This window comes from Protopterus annectens, chromosome 8.part0 (genome assembly GCF_019279795.1).
Source record: "Protopterus annectens isolate FY-2018-M chromosome 8.part0, PAN1.0, whole genome shotgun sequence".
NCBI lineage: Eukaryota > Metazoa > Chordata > Ceratodontiformes > Protopteridae > Protopterus > Protopterus annectens.
In genome coordinates, this window is record NC_056741.1 from 242,335,577 (window position 1) to 242,353,947 (window position 18,371).

At 39.6% G+C, this 18,371-nt stretch overlaps 1 protein-coding gene across 1 annotated transcript in view; it reads left to right on the forward strand.

The window, feature by feature from the left end:
- LOC122808726 (formin BNI1-like) overlaps nucleotides 1-18,371 on the forward strand; it is a 189,461-nt gene that overhangs the window by 50,543 nt on the left and 120,547 nt on the right. The gene's annotated exons all lie outside the window — the stretch shown is intronic.

Sequence of the window (18,371 nt, forward strand, 5' to 3'; positions counted from 1 at the left end):
CTCTGCTTGGAACCAGGAACAAGGCATAGACACAAGTGTACCAAATATCCCTCAGATTTTACAATACCTAACTGAGATGCTAAACAAAGGCCTTTCTTTCTCATCTATTAAGATTCATGCCTCTGCCATTTCAGCCCATTACAATACAGAACCACCTATTTTTTCTCATCCTTTACTAAGGCAGTACCTCAGAGGGGCCAAAAACATTAGGCCTCCAAGGAGAGCACCAATTCCGGCCTGGGACCTCAATTATGTTTTGGAAAAGCTCACACTACCTCCTTTCGAGCCAGCATCAACAGCAGATATAAAATTCTTATCCTGGAAAACAGCTCTGCTCCTAGCAATAACCTCTGCAAAATGAGTCTCAGAGCTACAAGCACTCATGGCTGTGGAACCTTTCAACATTTTCCATCCAGACAGGGTTTCTCTGCGGACGAGCCCTACATTTATGCCTAAGGTGGTGTCCAGTGTGGCCCTCAACCAAACCATCCACTTGCCAACCTTTTATCCTAATCCACAAAACAAGGGTGAAAAAATTCTGCATTCTTTGGACATACACAGGCAGCTAAGATTCTACTTGGACAGAACTAAAGCTTTCAGAAAGACTGAGCAACTTTTAGTGTCATATGCTGCAGGTTCACAAGGAAAGGCTATCTCAAAACAGACTATTTCTAAATGGATAGGCCATTGCATCCATTTCTGCTATCTCCAACATGGCAAATCAGTGCCTAAGGACATTAGGCCTCATTCCACCAGAGCAATAGCCACCTCAGCAGCCTTCCTCAGAGGAGTACCAACCAAAGATATCTTAGAGGCTGCAACTTGGAGTTCAGTGCACACCTTCACAAAGCACTACCACTTACCTCTTTATTCTAAGTCCAGAGCAGGCTTTGCCACTGCAGTTCTGCAGGGCCTCATAGCCTCTCCAAATCCTATTTAGACCAGCCACCCTACCTCAGCTTTGGGATTCAACCCAAGAGTAATGACTGCAACAGTGAAACACGATGAACATAGTACAGTTGTGTACCTACCATAAATGTAGATGTTCGAGTGTATTCACTGTTGCATTCCAGGTTGCCCACCCACCATCCCCCTTTTCTTTGCTGGGGCTTATCTACACTTCTCTATCCTATACAACCTTTTTGGTGTATTTGCTTGTAGATGAAGGGCATGTTATTTTTGTGCATGTATTTTTATTGACATATTCTTTCAGCCTACCAATTTAGGGGCACCTGACATCTGGGGCAAGAAAAACTGAAGAAAATGGCATTGGCTGCTTCTTTTATACCCCTGGCGCACTGACGTCAGGGAAGAGGCGACAGCAACCAACGCTGGACCTAGACTTTGGAATCTGGCTGACTGCGGGTAGCCTGCCAGCAGGATAACCCAAGAATGACTGCAATAGTGAATACACTCGAACATCTACATTTGTGGTAGGTACACAGCTGTACTATTCATTTCTTCTTACCTACTGTAATCTGCTTGTCTGCTTGTGCTGACATTCATTTTTTGGGGGAGGGGAATTACAATAAAAAGGTAATTGAAGTGTGTTCATTTGTGTTCATTTGTCTTGGGCTCAGATTTTCAGTTTTGTGGCCTGCAGTAATACAGAAGTGAATCTGAAACCACCAGTGTTTGTTTTTTGTTCCATGACTGAGGTGCACCTTTGACTGCAGAGTGTATGCAAAGTGGATACATCTTCAGCATGGTAATGTGGCCCCCCAAACCTCTCCAAGTGCAGTAAGTGGCTCCTGAGCTAAAAAGTTGGATGTCCCTGATCTACTAACTCCTTAACTCTTTCAGAGAAATTTACCAGATTAAACGGATGGATCTACCCTTTACAAAACCAAACTGTTGAAGGTCAAGTCTAACAATGATCTTGATATCACAGTTTATGAGGTCAGTTATAATACTTTCCATGACTTTGCAGATGGAGTTCGTAAGGCTAATAGGTCTGTAATACCTGGGTTAATTGTAAGGCCACACATATGGAGGGGATCACCACAGCTATGAGACATTCATCGGGCACAAAACCATTAGCCAAGCTTAAGTTAAGCAGTTTGAGGATCGTATCTGCAAGGACATGTTTAACACTGTTGATTAATAAAACAGGTGTATTGTCAGATCCTGAGAAGGATGGATTTTTGGTCTTGGCTAGCAATTTCACTAAATGATATTTATAGATAATTGGGGGAATAAAGGGTTCAGATATTTTGAGGTTTTGAGTAGATGTCTAAAGGGTAAAGTTGGTACCGCATTTGTTTGCAAGGATATTGCAAAGCCATTTGGGCCAGAATAGGGGACCTCTTTATCAATAAGTTCTGAGCAATGTGTGGTATTGTTTTTTTTTCACTTTTCTAACATAGCTAAAGAGGATTTATTTATTTATTTCATTTTATTTATTGATATTTGTTGATATTTATTTACCATGAAAGTCAGACTGGATAATTTTATCCATTTTCAGCAAAGGCCTATGGAGAAAACCTCCAAGTAAAAGAACAGAAAATACATGTACACAGGTCAAAATTAACATCATATTACAATATACTGCAAATACTTAGATTAATACACATTTTTATACACATATGATACATAGCACAGTACACAGATCCCATCATTAAAACAAATTAAATACAATATCATGCAGGATTGAGACATGTTGATGTGTTATAGGTTCATAGGTTCATAGGTTCATACTAGGCTATCTGCCCTAGGGCATTTATAAGCCTAGCCAGAGTTGTGTGGCTTTCACCACCCCTTAGGTTGAAGAATACTATACCCATTAGTTTGCCATGCCTCTGTCCAGCAGTGATACAGAGATGATCCCCGGGGTAAACCTACGATCTCCCATCCACTGGTCAAGATTCCTCTTGAACAGATCCAGCGAGGTGCTCTGTTTCACATGGACCGGGATTCTGTTCCACAGCATAGGGAGTCTCTGGGTGATGAATCTGTCTCTCCAGCACGTCCTATTTATATCTGTGTTGAGGTTTAAGTCTCTTGCTCTTGTGGCTCTGGTGGATTTGGATTTTTTGAGGTGGAGCATGTCCATTAATTCCGGGTTGGACATGGCCTTGTATGGCAGGCACAGGTCACCTCTGAGCAGACGGTATGTGACTGAATAGAGCTGGAGTTTCTTCAGTCGGGCAGCATATGGCATATTTTTGAGCCCCTTTATCCTTTTGGTGAGGAACTTTTGGGGTCTTTCCAATTGCTGCAGGTGTCAGGTAAGATACATTCCGAATGGGGTATTGTACTCAATCATTGGTCTGATAAGTGAAGAGTACAGGGGAACAATGACCTCCCTTGATCTGGATGTGAATCCCTTCATAATCAGGTGGGCAATGTAGAAGGTCCTCCTAACCACTTTGGCAATGTGAGTGTCAAAGAAAGGTTACTGTCAACTTGGGTCCCCAGGTCCCTGATAACCTCTTCTGTGCTTAATGGATTGCCACCTATGTGGTAACTTGGGGTTACCTTGTTTTTACTAAAGGGTATGACTATACATTTTTTGGCGTTTAGCTTAAGGCCATGGCTCTGGCACCAGTTATCCATTTCTATGAGACCTCTTTGAAGGATATCTGTGTCTGATGGATTTTCAACTATGGCGCCCAGTTTGCAGTCATCTGCAAACTTTGTCAGCCACAATCCTCCTATGTTTGCCTGCACTTCTGAAAAGTAGATGCCGAACAAGAGGGGGCCCAGGACTGAGCCCTGTGGGTTATATAAGTGCAAGAGTTTATTACTCAGTCATAAATCAAATGTCAATATGAAACATTCAAACAGTTGATAAGAAGAAGGAGAGGAAGAGAGGGGAGAGTGAGAAAAGTGTTTATTAGAGATAATAAGTGGAGCAGATATGGGAGGCAGGAGAAGTAATGAATAAAGGCAAGATATAGGGCCACATTCCAAAAGAGGCGCTCTCAGTGTAAGTTTGCTCTGATTCTGAAAGATTTGCTGTCAGTGTAACGCACATACTTCGGTGGAAGGCCTGTTTATGAACAGGCTTACTCCGGGGGCCAGATTCCAAAAGACCTGCTCTTAGCCTGCTCTCAGTATAAGTAGTCAGTTACACTGAGAACAAGTCATTTGGAATTGGGCCCTAAGAATAAAGGAAATAAGGTTAAGAGAAATTACAAGAAGGAAAAGGAGAGATAGGATACATATAGGCATATGAGGAGAAGGAGCTTACATTTTATCCAGGAAAGCAGCAAGTGCAAAGCCAGGAGTTAGACAGGAATTCCTTTAGGTGCAGTTTAAAAAAATAAATGCAATGTATTCCCCTGATTAGTGCAGAGACCACTTTCCAGACTGTTGCTACACAGTGTAAGTACAGACTGTGACTGCAGTTTTTGTAAGACTTATAGATGTCAAGTACATTTTTGTCATTAGATCAACGGTGACAATTTGGGAGGCAGTGGTGGAGAATTGGAAGTGGGACTAAATATAATTTTGTGTGTTAAGAAAAGTTGGGTAGGATAATTTAAAGGTTTTAGCGCAGAGCAGTGATGTTTTCTCTGACTTGTGTGAACTGCAAATCTAGCAACCTTGTTGTAAGACTTTTAATTTAGATTTTAGGGTGGCTTGGAGCTTAGTTAAGATGGGAATACCGTATAACAGAGAGGAAATTAGGTATGTAGTTGCATACTGACTGGTGGATTCAGTAAGAAATATTTTGGTTCTGCATAGCATTCCTAGTTTTTATGGAGGTTATATTTGAGATTGTCCTCTTTTCAACGTCTAACAGTTTTGTATGGGGCACTGTTTCAATTTGTGTATTATTTATGGTTGTGTTCGTAATGTTATTTTTCTAATGGATAAGTGATTTGGGGAACAATAAAAGGTGTTTGATTTTCTTTGGATTAAAAAGGAATCAGTGGTTAGAAAACCAGTTTTCAATAGAGCTAAAGGCATGTTGTTTAATCTTTTTTAAATGTTCTAGATTGTCTGAGAGGCAGATCAGGGGGGAGTCATCTGCATGCTGTTTGTGCAGAGGTATGAAGATTGTTCATAAAGATGTTAAATAGAAGGGGACCAAGGATAGAGCCATATGGTACACCTGTAATAATGGAAGATAGGGGGAAAGGGTAGAATTTCATTAATGGGTAAGGTATTTACCTTACAGACTTAAGGTACTGGGTTTGATTCTTACATGGGGTAATTGGCTAGATTTAAAATGTTCCATAAGGGCAGTTAGTCTAGTACTAGTCTATGAACAAGTCATGAACAAGTGTATGATTGCCTGGTAGCATTCTGACAGGTAATTACTAAACCACTGAAGAGCAGGTTGTGAAATACCCATTATGGACAGTTATAGTACGGGTTTTTCATGATACACAGTGTCAAAAGCTTTTGATATGTCCAGGAATAAGGAAGATATGAGTTTGTCTCTATCCCTGGTTCTATTTATGTTATCTGTAAAAGTTAGGAGAGCTGCTGTTGTGCTATGGGCAGGTCTAAAATCACGTTGAGTACCGGTTAGTACTTTTTCCTTTTAGAGATGCTGGAGTAGTTGTTTATGGACACATTTTTCCAATATTTTTGAGAGGTGGGACAATATTTCAATGCGTCTGAAATTAGATATTTTAGTAGAAATGCTACCTTTGGGCAGAGGGATGATATGGTATATTTCCAGAGAGAAGGAATACAGTATTCCTGTAATGACCTGTTTATAGATGTGCAATGATGCTAGTAGCATTTCTGAGGTATTGTGCAGGAAGATTATCTACAGGAGGTCATCAGGGTTTAAGTTTAGATAATTTTTTTTTATGAAGGAGGTGGCAACTGGTGGGGTTACTAGTGGATGGGGGTAGACATGAGTTAGGGTAGTTAGGAAAGGCTTCATTGGTGAGGGCAGCTATGCTGTCACTGAAGTATGAGTTAAACTTGGTGGCTGTTTCTAAGAAAAAAAATAACTTGTAAGCATGAGTTATTGGGACTCTGGCTTCAGAGGCTAGCCTAAGTTTATGTTTTTTTTAGTGAACCTGACAGTGTTCTTCTGTTTTTTTTTTTTTTTTTTTTTTTTTTTTTTTGTAATGCTTTTGAGAATATCCTTGAGAAGAAGTGTTTTCAATCTACTTTAGTAATTTAAGGAGTTTCTTTCCTTTATTGAATAGTTTATTTAAACCAGGGTGGTTTATTTTTGAGTTTTCCATAGTACTTGGTTCTTTTCAGGACTGCCTGCTCTATGCATTTTTTTCTAAATGGGTGTATAATTCCTTAGTGAAGCTTGGGGTTGTATTAAGGTATGGGGATGTGCAGTCATAAGAGAATGCTGATATTTTGTCACAGAGTAGATTGAGGTTTGCCCGTTTGTAGTCTTTAAATTCATTAAGGTTTGGTGTCAGAGCTCTTGGGAGTTTAATGGAGATAGTCACAAATTTATGGTCAGACTTCACTAACTACATTATTGATGATTATCAGGCTATAGTTAGTTGTGTTCCGATTTCTTTATCAGAATAATACTAGGTAAATTACTTAAGAGTGCTATGTACATGTTGTTGTTTTCCCTATATAGTATGTATGGGGTGCTAGAACACAGTACTTCTGAAATTCTTTCATCTCCCTGTGTCAGTGCTCCATGTGCAGACTTCATGCCTTGGGGATTCTAAGACTCCCGTCTTTCCAAGCAGCCCCACCAGGAACAGTCTTCTTACCTTTCTGATTCATGCTTATCATCTTTACTTTTCTCAACCTACGGTAATGTGAAGTAAGGCATGTAGTAAGTTTTTACACCGTAGGAGGTTGTGAACATCTTTGATATGTAGACTGGAGCAGTCAAAAAATGACTAACTACATGGCACTGACTGAAATGCTGTTGCTGTGCAGGTTAAAACAGCTTGAATTTCTTTTTTTTTTCTTTTTTTGTTAAGGAGCATTTTTTATTGTCTCTTGCAGCTGATCATTTTTTTTAATTGTAGTGAAATTAAAATGCATTTCTTTGGGGAACTGCAAATATAAAGAGAAGTTTAGCATTAATCAGTATTTGTGATGTGGATCACATCTGCATTTGCTAGCATTTGCTTCAATTAATTTTTTTAGTTAGAATATTTCACAGAAGAGGTTCATCATGGGGTCCTGCTTTCCATTGTGGCTTTGCTTTATAAATGGTAGAAGTCTGATAATATCTCAGAAATTGCATTCCATGCACCTGCAGCAATACCTGTTATAATGCATTGCATACATGTTTTTTAAGGGTGGGCTTACCTTTCATTCTTCATGTGTTACCTGTAAAGCAGGTATTTCTTAATTTAGTTAACTGGCTATGTGTCTCTAACTCTCTATATTGCATATTAAAGAATATGTAATATTGGTCAGTGGTATAAGATCTGTCTGACATGTGCATGAGACATTCATTAAAATACTAAGGCTATTCTTCAAAACAGAGTTTGCAGTTTTGAAAAACTGGAAGTCTTGATGAGAAGACGCAGACTGTGTAATGGCAGCTCAGTCAGAATGAGCGTCTGTTTGTAGCAATAAGGGACACTAGTTAACCAATCTGCTGACTCTGATGTAATTTTTTTTTATTTATTCATTCATTCATTCATTCATTCATTCATTCATTCATTCATTCATTCATTCATTTCCCATTTGTTAACCAGATAAGTTCACTGTTAAAGAACACTTTTCAAGCACACCCCAGGCCATGAAACACAACATAAGATAAACAAATCATTCAGAGAAGTACACATTACACAAATTGCATACACCGCTTTGTACTATAAGCATTATATTATAACTTGTAATATAGATCTATGCAGTCAAGTTACAATACACTTATTTACAACAGACAACTGGCTAGGGATTTGGTAAAGTATGCTATTTAATTCCAAAATATAAGTTATATTGGTTCTACTACAAGCACTCACATCCCAGGCACTTGAAGATTACTGTCTCAAAACCAAGGGCTTGTGTGCCTTATAGCATTCATGGGCTGTCAGTCGTACTTGAACTTAAGTATCAGTTTGGGAAAGCAGCTGCTACAGCTTACTTGAAGCACATGATATGAGTTTGAGAAAGGTGAGTGCTTCAGCCATGGGGAGGGAGTGGGAGAGAGTGGCAGTATGGATTAGGGGGGTTAGTCAGTCACTGAGAAGGGGACTCAGGTTTAGGTAGTGGAAAGGGAACTTTATGTTTAGGAATCAGGAAGGAAGTTTAAGGTTAGGGAACAGAAGATGAGTTTTAGGGTTTGGGAACTGAAGATAAGTTTTAGGGTTAGGGAGTTATTAGGCAGATTTATGGACAGGGTGCAATCAGGGATTTTAGGCTTAGGCAGTCGAGAGGATGTTTTGGATTACATAGTGATCAGGGATTTTATGTTCAGGGTGGGTAAGTGGAGTTTTAGCATTAGGGAGTTTTTAAGGATTTTAGGTGTAGGGAAGATGATTGGAGTTTTATGATTAAGGAGTGAGGATTCAGTGTAGGAAACTGGTGGAAATTTTAATATTAGAGTTAGGGCTCTGGTAGAGCTATACTGTCTTATTGGATCAGGTGTTGGGGAGGCTAAGTAAAGTAAGATTGTACTAGTATGAGTTATTTCCTTATTGAGCAAATGGCATTGAATAAGTGTGCTGCAAATTACTGGAACATGAGGACTTGTACTAGTCCTGTTTTATTAATAAGAACATGCAATGCAAGTATGTAGATGTGCAGAATTTCAGTATGTAGCTCTTCTACCCATATGTCATTTACCTATCAAATGTTTAGAGACAATTTAAGTTCTTGGGTTTGTATTATCCTGGTTTGTCAAAGATTTTACACGTATTTGCTTCCTTTAGATTTTTTTATTAGCTTCTTAATGTTTTGTAGCACTGTAGTATTTGTAGTTTTGTCAGGGGAGGTTATTCCATGTTGTTAGTGTTGTCTTAGTGAATGTTATTTTAGTAGTAATGTTAGTAAATTAGGATCTATGTAAAGAAATAGTTGTGGAATTCCTGACTTCATAACAGCCTGCTGTTATTTGTAATGTATTCTTAAGAGGGGGATAATAGCTTTGATGTAGCAGTTTAAAAGTAAGAAAGTTTGAAAGAAAGTTGGCTCTGGCTGTTGTAGGTAACAAGGTTATACAATGGTGTTTTGTAGTATGGTTTAAGTGAATTAATCTTAGTATATATATATTTTTTAGATTTTTTTGCAAAATATTTATGCTCTGTGGAGCAGGCACACACTAATAGCAAAGGTTTTTCGCACATATGTTGTAAGAAGATGACAAATGTTATACAGTATGTTGTTTTAACTGTGCTAATACTGCAGGGAATTGAGCGTAAACATACGATAGAAAAGATAGGGTCAGATCGAGGATTAGGCCAGGATATCTTTGTTGAGTTACTGTGGGTAGCATTTCCAGTAGTGTCTGAGACTGAGATTCCTGTGGTATTGGCACACCTTTGTCTAGTACCTAAGAGCATGAGAGTTGATTTCTGATTGTTTGCAGACTGTTTATTCTTTTGGAGCCAATTCCACAGCAGTGCTAAATCATTTTGCAAGGGAATATTAATGTTTTTGGCTAATTTATCAGATGTAGTGATGACTTTGTCGTCAGCATGCACAAAACAGTATAGGTAAGGCAATTCCCATGGCAAATCGTTAATAAACAGTGAAAATAACACTAGGCCAAGAACAGCACCTTGTGGAACCCCTATGTTAGTGGTAGTAGGGCTAGATTGCAAGTTATTACCTGAGACAGTAAACATGGTTATCAAACCAATTACAGACCCCAGTGGCAAAGGCACTTAGTTGTAGCTTTTGTAGAAGAATATTATGACTGATTGTTTCAAATGCTCTTTTTCAGTCAATGGAAATAGCACTAATTAGTGACCCTTTTCTGTACCAATGAAAATGTAATTCTTAAGTAGGAAATGGCTGGTAATGTATTCAATTTTAGGTAATATCTAATACTGTTTTCCTGAAAGGATGTCACATTTCTGAATGTAATTTAAAATTTGTTTCTAATCCAATTTTTCCAGGATTTGAGGGTGAATTTTAGAGATGGGTTGATAATTGTTTGCTGTTTTGGGTACTGGATATTTTTCTCAGTGTATAAATTGTTGTATTTTTAAAGGGTTGAAGAATGGCTTACCTAGTGAGTGTCAAGTTAAAATATTTGACTGTGACACATGAAATCTAAAATTACAAAATGGAGCATGCTAGTTATCCATAGCATTAATCCTGTGCACTAACGTTATATACATTATTTTCTTAACAGTAGAATTAAAATGTCCGTTGGGAGCCAAAGAAGAAGTTTGTGTTCATTTTATTAAAAAATAATAGTCACGTGGAATGATAAAACTAATTACTAACACATTACCCTAACACTTCTTCAAAGAAAAAACATGCAGGGGTTTGTTATGTTTATTGGATTATTAACTGCATGCTAGGAATTTCTTACCTTTTAAGTACTGTATTTTTACATGGTCCACACAAGGAGCGGCCTTTTCTGGAGAATATTAAAGCTGTATGCAGTATCAAGCAGTTGCTTATTGTCTAGTGTGGCATGTGGTTCTACGTGATGTGTTTGAAACATATACTGGAATACTGAAACTGCTCTTAGAAACATCATTTGCAGTTTTTTAGAAAACAGTTGGTATAATAATCAGATTATGTGAGGCAACATGCTAACTGCATTTAATAGAAAAAGTCAGACACATTTAATATACTTCCCGTGGTGGGGCTTTGCCACCCATGCTCCCTTACTTAAATATAGTAACGCCACAGTCACACAATCATAGAGAAAAGAAAAAAGTTCCTCATACATTAAATCACTGCTGGTGCACAATCACAAACTTCTAGAGGTAGATATACAACATAAGAGCAGGCATTAGCAAGCTACAAATACAGATCAACATTAACTAGCATTACAATTCGTATGAATGATCCAGAACCACGCCAGCAGCGATTTTCTATTGCCATTGCACATTTTTCTATCAAATGTGATTCAGTAATTTATGTTTTCAATAAAATGTGTTTTAAATCAGTTTTGTCAGGCTTTTTTTTCCTGATAAAATGTGTCTTACATCAAAATAAAAAAAAATGTAAAATATAGACACATATATAATTTGAATATGCTTCAGGTGGTCAACCACCATTATTGTCAAGCTCTGAATTATTGTGCAAACTTCAACAGTTTCTGATTCATTGCAATACTAATATATATATATATATATATATATATATATATATATATATATATATATATATATATATATATACTCCATTGTCACTCAGTTGCAAAAAATTGGAACACACTCCCTTTAGCCCTTAGACTACTTAAAGACAAAAATGCCTTCAAGAAACAGCTTAAATCTTTTTTCCTATCAAATTGGATATGTTCATGTTCTAAACTAATACCCAAGAAACATTCAGGGATAACTTAACTTAACTGTATCACTTCTGGCTCTCTCTCTTGCTACTACCTACGCATTTTTTTCAGTCATATTCCATACCTGTTAGCTCATGTTATACTCAATTCCCATAATCCCTTATTACTGTTCTTTAATTAATTTATTAACTTCCAAAGTTCACACAACTTTATCTGTATATTTACTTACTTCATGCCTAGTACCTCGGTTCAGCAATGTATTGACCTTAGTCTTACCATATTTCTGCTTAGTTTCTTGCCATACTACGTGAAAATTTCCATATATGTATTGTATTGTATTTCTATCCATTCTATATATTCCTTTACTGCATGTTATGTAATTATTTCAGAAGTATGTATACTTAAAATGTGATCTGTGTTTATCTTTGTTCTTACTGTTTGTTTACTTAAAACATTTTTGGGAGCTTCGGGTCTCCGCTGAAAAAAAAATATATATATATATATATATATATATATATATATATATATGTATATACACATACATGCATACATACACCCAGTGATGTAAACCTTGGCTCTAGATAATTGACACTGTTGAAGTGACATCCTGACCCTTTGTGCAAAAGAGATTGTGGATATTTATACATATATATATATATATATATATATATATATATATATATATATGGTTCTAGGTCATAAGATCGACAGCCACTTTCACCGACAACAGAAACATCGACACCACATTATCGACAAACCATAAACACGACACCTCACATGCCCGACAAACAAGTAACCGACGGTCCACAAACCTGAAACCCCATACACTGCACACACCACAATAACAACAATCAACTAACAAAACACATCCCCTTATCCAAAAACCACACACAGAACACAAGCACACCAAAATCCTCACAAACCCACACTAAACCTCACACACACAACTATGTACAACCCTAACCCAAACCCTTACCTTAAGGTCCGTCACTATCGCACACTCAGCTAACCCGCCCTAACCTAACTCACTTAACCCACTAACCCAAAAATACCACTACCGCTTTTTTTACCTAACCCCTAAAACCTAACTCACTTAACCCGCCTTAAAAATACCACTACCAAGACCTTACCTAACGCCGCCCTAACCCTAACTCACTTAACCCACCCCTATCCCCACAGACTGTCACTATCCACACTTACCTTACTCGCACCCTAACGTCCGTCACCACCGCATACTCACACAGCCTTCTTTCCAACTCACTATCCCTGGCGTGTGTTCATCCGTGCGTCGGTCTTCCAGTGTCGATCATCTGGCGCCCGCTAATCCGTTGTCGGTTATATCGGCTGTCGATCTTCTAACCTAGACCCATATATATATATATATATATATATATATATATATATATATATATATATATATATATATATATATATATGGAGAGAGAGAGAGATAGATAGCTATATATAAACACACACACGTGTGTGTGTGTGTGTGTGTGTGTGTGTGTGTGTGTGTGTGTGTGTGTGTGTGTGTGTGTGTGTGTGTGTGTGTGTGTGTGTGTGTGTGTGTGTGTGTGTGTGTGTGTGTGTGTGTGTGCGCGTGTGATTTACTGTGATTAGAATCTTAACTTTAGTAAGAAAAAGACAGCTTGAGACATATTCCTCCAAGTCCCCTTAACACAGTGCTTTTATGACAGATACGTTTTTTTATGCTTCAAAAATTCAGTGACTAAAAGTATACATTTGGTCCATCCTCCATAAACAGTAGGAATAAGGCCGACAAGACTGCTTGCTGCATAGAAATAGCTCCTGAATGCCTTTTTAACTTATTGACCAAAAAAATGTACTTATTTTGGTACAGGAACACTATTTTATTTACTAACTCTTCTCATTTTGACTTGAGTTAGAGAAGTAATTTTTTCCTTTTAGGAAGTTTTTCCTCACTGGACACAGGGCAATATCTCTAGTGCTAAGCCATTCCAAATTAAAAAAAAAAAAAGATGAAACCCAAAAGCATACTTTTTCAGGGTAATTTCCCCCTTTCCTGTTTTGGGACCTTTACCTATTTTTGTTGAAACAGATCTGTGACATAGAAGACCCTCCCAAGGACAGACATGGTGTCTTTGTGTTTATTATTTGGATGAACAACACAACACTCAAATTTGTAGGCAGTTTTACATTCTACAGTGAAAAGTAGAAACAGACAGTTAAAAGCTCTTTCTGAAGATTCCACAATGTGCTGGATGCAACATTTCCTTCGTAAACTATGTAAAACCAAGATGTAACAGAGCATTCTACTTCATCACCCATGAATCCCGAAGAAGCAGCTGGGTCCCTCCTTTCAAAAATATATGAAAGAGGCAAAAGTACTCTAAGCACAAACTTTCTTCATTGGCCTTTCCATTTTCTGTGGTACAGGTGTGGAATAGCTGATGAAAATACTTGCAAAGTCATTAAACCTGCACCTTTATCTTCTCCTTTGTCACATATGAGTAAATCACACAGTATTTCATATTTGTCAAATGTTGGTGCTGACAGAAAGATTTGTCAGATTTTACATTCCTCAAAACTCACTGCACCCACAGTTACACACTTCTTCCCAAGCCTGAGATGGACTGTGAGAAACTTACAGTGATTATCACAACAACTTGGAGAAAGCTTTTTCTTCTTTCAGCTTTTCCCAGTTAGGGGTTGCCACAACGGATCACCTGTCCACTCATGATTGGCAGTGGAGTTTTACGGTGTTGAGTTACCAGCCCGGCACCCAACCTTCCACAGAAGGCACACACATGCACACACTCATGCCTAGGGCCAATTTAGAGTGTCCAGTCCACCTACAGCATGTCTTTGGGATGTGGGAGGAAACCGACGCGACCACAGGGAGGACATGCAGACTCCGTACAGAAGGCATCCCAGCCGAGGATTGAACCAGAGAACCTCTTGCTGTGATGCAGCAACGCTAACCGCTGCACCACTGCGGCCGCCCTACACCACCGCCCTAACTTGGAGAAAGCTATCCAGTATCATTTCCCTTTCTTCTTGTATTGGACTGAATATACCCATCAAAACCTAAAATGTAAAACAATAAAAAGTTACAAGCATTCAGGAGCCATGTAGCTGAAAACCTGTATGTCCATAAGGGATAATTTGGATATATCCCATGGACCTCTATTACAGAAGGTACAGTGAAGACTCTAGCTTGGATGGGTCTTTCTTGCTGTTTTTGCTTCTGTTGTTGGAGATAGGAAGTCTGTTGCTGTGCTTTTCCCCCAGTCCTTCCCTGACTGTATTTTACCCAGCATGCAATGCTTAGATTTGTCCTCACCTGCCTCACAGTTTTTAGCACCAGCCCCAAGAATGGCACTGCCAATCCTTTGGTGTCAACTTTAGTGCTGGGGCCTATGTTAATGCTTATGGCTATAGTGCCAATATATGATCGTACACTTCTGTGTCAGTGTTTATACTCTAGCTGCCTACTCTAAACAATATCATCAATGTCCTTGCTGCCAACATCAAGGATGCTCTTGGCACAGATGCTGAGGCCCAGGCCTTTAATGCTGAATTTGCTAACAGCCCATCCTATTTTGGTTTTGGTTGTGATTACCTGGTCTCAGAACTTGCATGGCAAGGCTTTAAATGGCCCCATTGGTGCTTAGCCTAGTACACACCTATGAACCTATGAAGGTGTCTCAACATCAAGTTGGCCTTGATCATCCAAGTTAATGAAACCTCAGCAATCTGCTTTGTTCTGGTTCCCCCGTGAAATACTCCACCTCAATACCAGCATCAAACTTGAGGCTAGTGCACTCCTCTCATGACCATTGGTCATGCCACTTATGGCACAGTTAAATAATATGATCTAAGGCCTTGTGCAGGTCCATGCTATTACTTTAGCCTCCAAACAAACGTATTTTTCTTATTTAGCCAGCTCCTCCAAAGGTTCTGAGGAAAACGTAGGCAATGTGAATTATTTGGACTCATCCACAGAATCACCCACAGCTAATAGTGATGGCAAAGAGGACGAATACTTCCCAACACACCCCAAAAAGGCCCCAAGTTTGTAGAATTCCTGTAAATAATGTTCAAAGAAGGGTGGTCTTCTGCCCCCCCTGCCCTCCCTACATAGGAGGTTCCAAAAGACCCTTTGTTTTATCCAGAAATCACCCCTGGTTGTTTATCTACTGGTGAACATCCTCAAGAATGCCACTGATGTAGCTTGAGAAAATCATGATATTGTGGCCCTTTTACTGACAAGACTCACCATATTCTCTGGCCACTAGGAAGGGAATTTCTAGTCAGAGACACCCAAGCTAGATATCCTGGCATCTGCAGCTGCCCTCAAGAAGGCTCCAGCTTCCCAGAACCCTGACATCACTACATTGGACAAGGTGTCCAGAGTGATGGATTATGCATAATCTACCTTTCCTTTAGCAGTGCTAAGCTATCTTTCACACACATGATGGATTTCTCACAGGATCTTACCTGAGCAAATACATTGAACTAGTAGACAAATGTCAAATGGACTGATCAAGGACACAGTTTAGTTCCAATTGTCAGTTACTTCTTCTGTGACCAACCTACATTTTTGTATGTGAGTGTTGGTAAATATCTCTGCTCTTTCTTGTGTGTATTGGGAGCAGTATTGTATCTGTTAGTTATGTTTATTCCGCTACTTGTATGTGTTGTTTCACTTTCCTTTGTAATCTCAAGAATTGAGCTGATGCACGAAATTTTGATTAGGCTACACATGTGTAGTTGTAAATGACAATAAAGTTTACTTTGACTTTGACCAGGTCATGAAAGTATGGCTATGAGCTATATTGTCAGATCACATTATGGTAACCAACCAGATTCAGGGAGAGTCCATCCCACTGTTGGAAAAACGTAGTTGCTGTCTTCAGATGTCTCACAAGTAGTGTCTCAGCCATTTGATCCTTTGGAAATTATAAAGACGCAGCCAGTACAAAAAAACAGCACATGCTTCTTCCTTATTCTTCTACTAACATTACAACACACTCATCTATCTACCTACTTAACTGTTTAAAATAGTTGAAACTTCAGCATCAGAAAGTGAGTCTCAAAGATCTGCTAGCTAAAGGGATGTTATCTGGATTAATCCTTTGTACTCTGTTTCTTGTTAGCTCTGTCATCCTCTGGATCACAGGTAAGATACCAGACTTGACTTGAGCCTTCTGGACTACCTCTGCAATCTTCTACAAAGGGGATGCCCCAGAGATGTTGTGGTCCAGAAGTAGCCTCTGGAATTCTTATGTTTTCTCTAATGATGTAGTTTACCCAGGAAGCCAAACAGCATAAATCTAATGTCATTCTAATGTTTGTTTATTGGCCTTGCCAGATATGGATGTCCTTCAAGGATGCATCTGCAGTCCTAACATATGGGTTGTCCTGCCTCAGGCAGCCCTTCGGTCGGCCGGATTCCAAAGTCTGGGTCTGGCCTCGGCTGATGTCGCACTTCACCCGACGTCATAGCTGCTGTTTATTGGGTATAAAAGCATCAGCCGACGCCATTTTCCTCAGTCTTTCTTGCCGCGTGGTGCCCGAAGCAGAAGCTGTTCGCAAGTGCCGGTCGGTCAGATCCAGAGATTTCTACTACCGAAGACTTCTAAAAAGCTAAGTACCCCATTGGGGACTCTTTCTTGCCTCAGCCAATGTCAGAAAAAGTAAATAATTGTTTAACTTGTGGGAAACAAATACCTCATAAGGATTTCCACTCTTACTGCCTTCCTTGCTTAGGCCCAGACCACGACGTATCAGCTTGTCTAGCTTGTGCTTCCTTCAACCGACGGACACTTAGACATCGGTCGGAGTTTGCAGAGGAGTTTTTTGGTCCCGCTTTTGCTTACAAAATGCCGTCGGAGACTCCGACTTCACAATTAGCTAAAAAGCGTAAGGAAAAGGACCGACACTCGCGGTCAGCGGTTTCGGCCGAAACCACGGTTAAGCCAACCGCGAGTGTCTCGGTTTCGGCTGAAACCGAGTCCTCGGTTCTTCCTTCGGCCGAAAGCATGCTTCTGATAGCCAAGGCCTCACACAGCATGGCTGAATCTGCTACTGAAATTTCCTCTGCTGTAGCAGACACCCAGGATTTATCAGATACTATTCCTTTAGACATATCTACTCCTGCACGTGGAGCTGCTAGGCCCCCTGCATCTATGTCTATCAAGGCTTTTTCTAGGGCTAAAGCAGCTAAATCTTCTAAGGCCTTGCCTGCTAAAACCCCCTCACACAGGCCTACCTCTAGTTCCCAAATGCTCAGCCTGGCTGAGGATCTCATTTCCTTGATCAGGGGATCCCAACCTCACCCAGACAGGGCCTCTCAACCCCCTCCAGAGAAGAGGCCTAGAGCAGAGCCCCCGGATCCTGTTTCTACAGACTATTTCTCGGATGATTCAGAAAACTCAGATCCTCCAGAAGGCCCATATTCTCCTTATGAGGATTCTGATGCAGAAGACTCCATTCCTTCTGCCTCTCCTCCTGAGGAATTTTCTTTTGGGGAAACATTACATGCTATGAGAGAGCATTTTCAATGGCAGGGCCAGGATTTTTCAGATTCAAGGAAAAGGCTAAGGACCTTTTTACATTAAGCACAGCATAGGCCTTTAGCCATTCCTCCAGTACTAGCAGTTGTTGATGATGCATATAATGATGCCTGTACTGCCCCTGACTCTCTTCCCCTGGCCCCTGCCAAGCCCGACAGATATTACAGGGTCCCGGACACACACTTTCACTTGTATAAGGCTCCTATTGCAGATCCTGAAACCATTTCACAGGGCCCCAAAGCTGTAGCAGCTGCCTCTGCCAAAAACCCCCTCCCCTCTGAAAGAGAATCTAGAGCATTAGAGAGATGGGGTAAAAAAGTTTATACTTCTGCTACTCTTTTGGTTAGGGCCTTAAACTGTCAATTCCACATGATTCAGTATCAGGAATTTTTGTTAGATCAGCTAAATAAAAAACTGTCTTCTACTGAACCTATAGACCGTAAGTCCCTTCAGGATTTGGTACATAACACTGAACAGGTCAGTAATCATTCCTT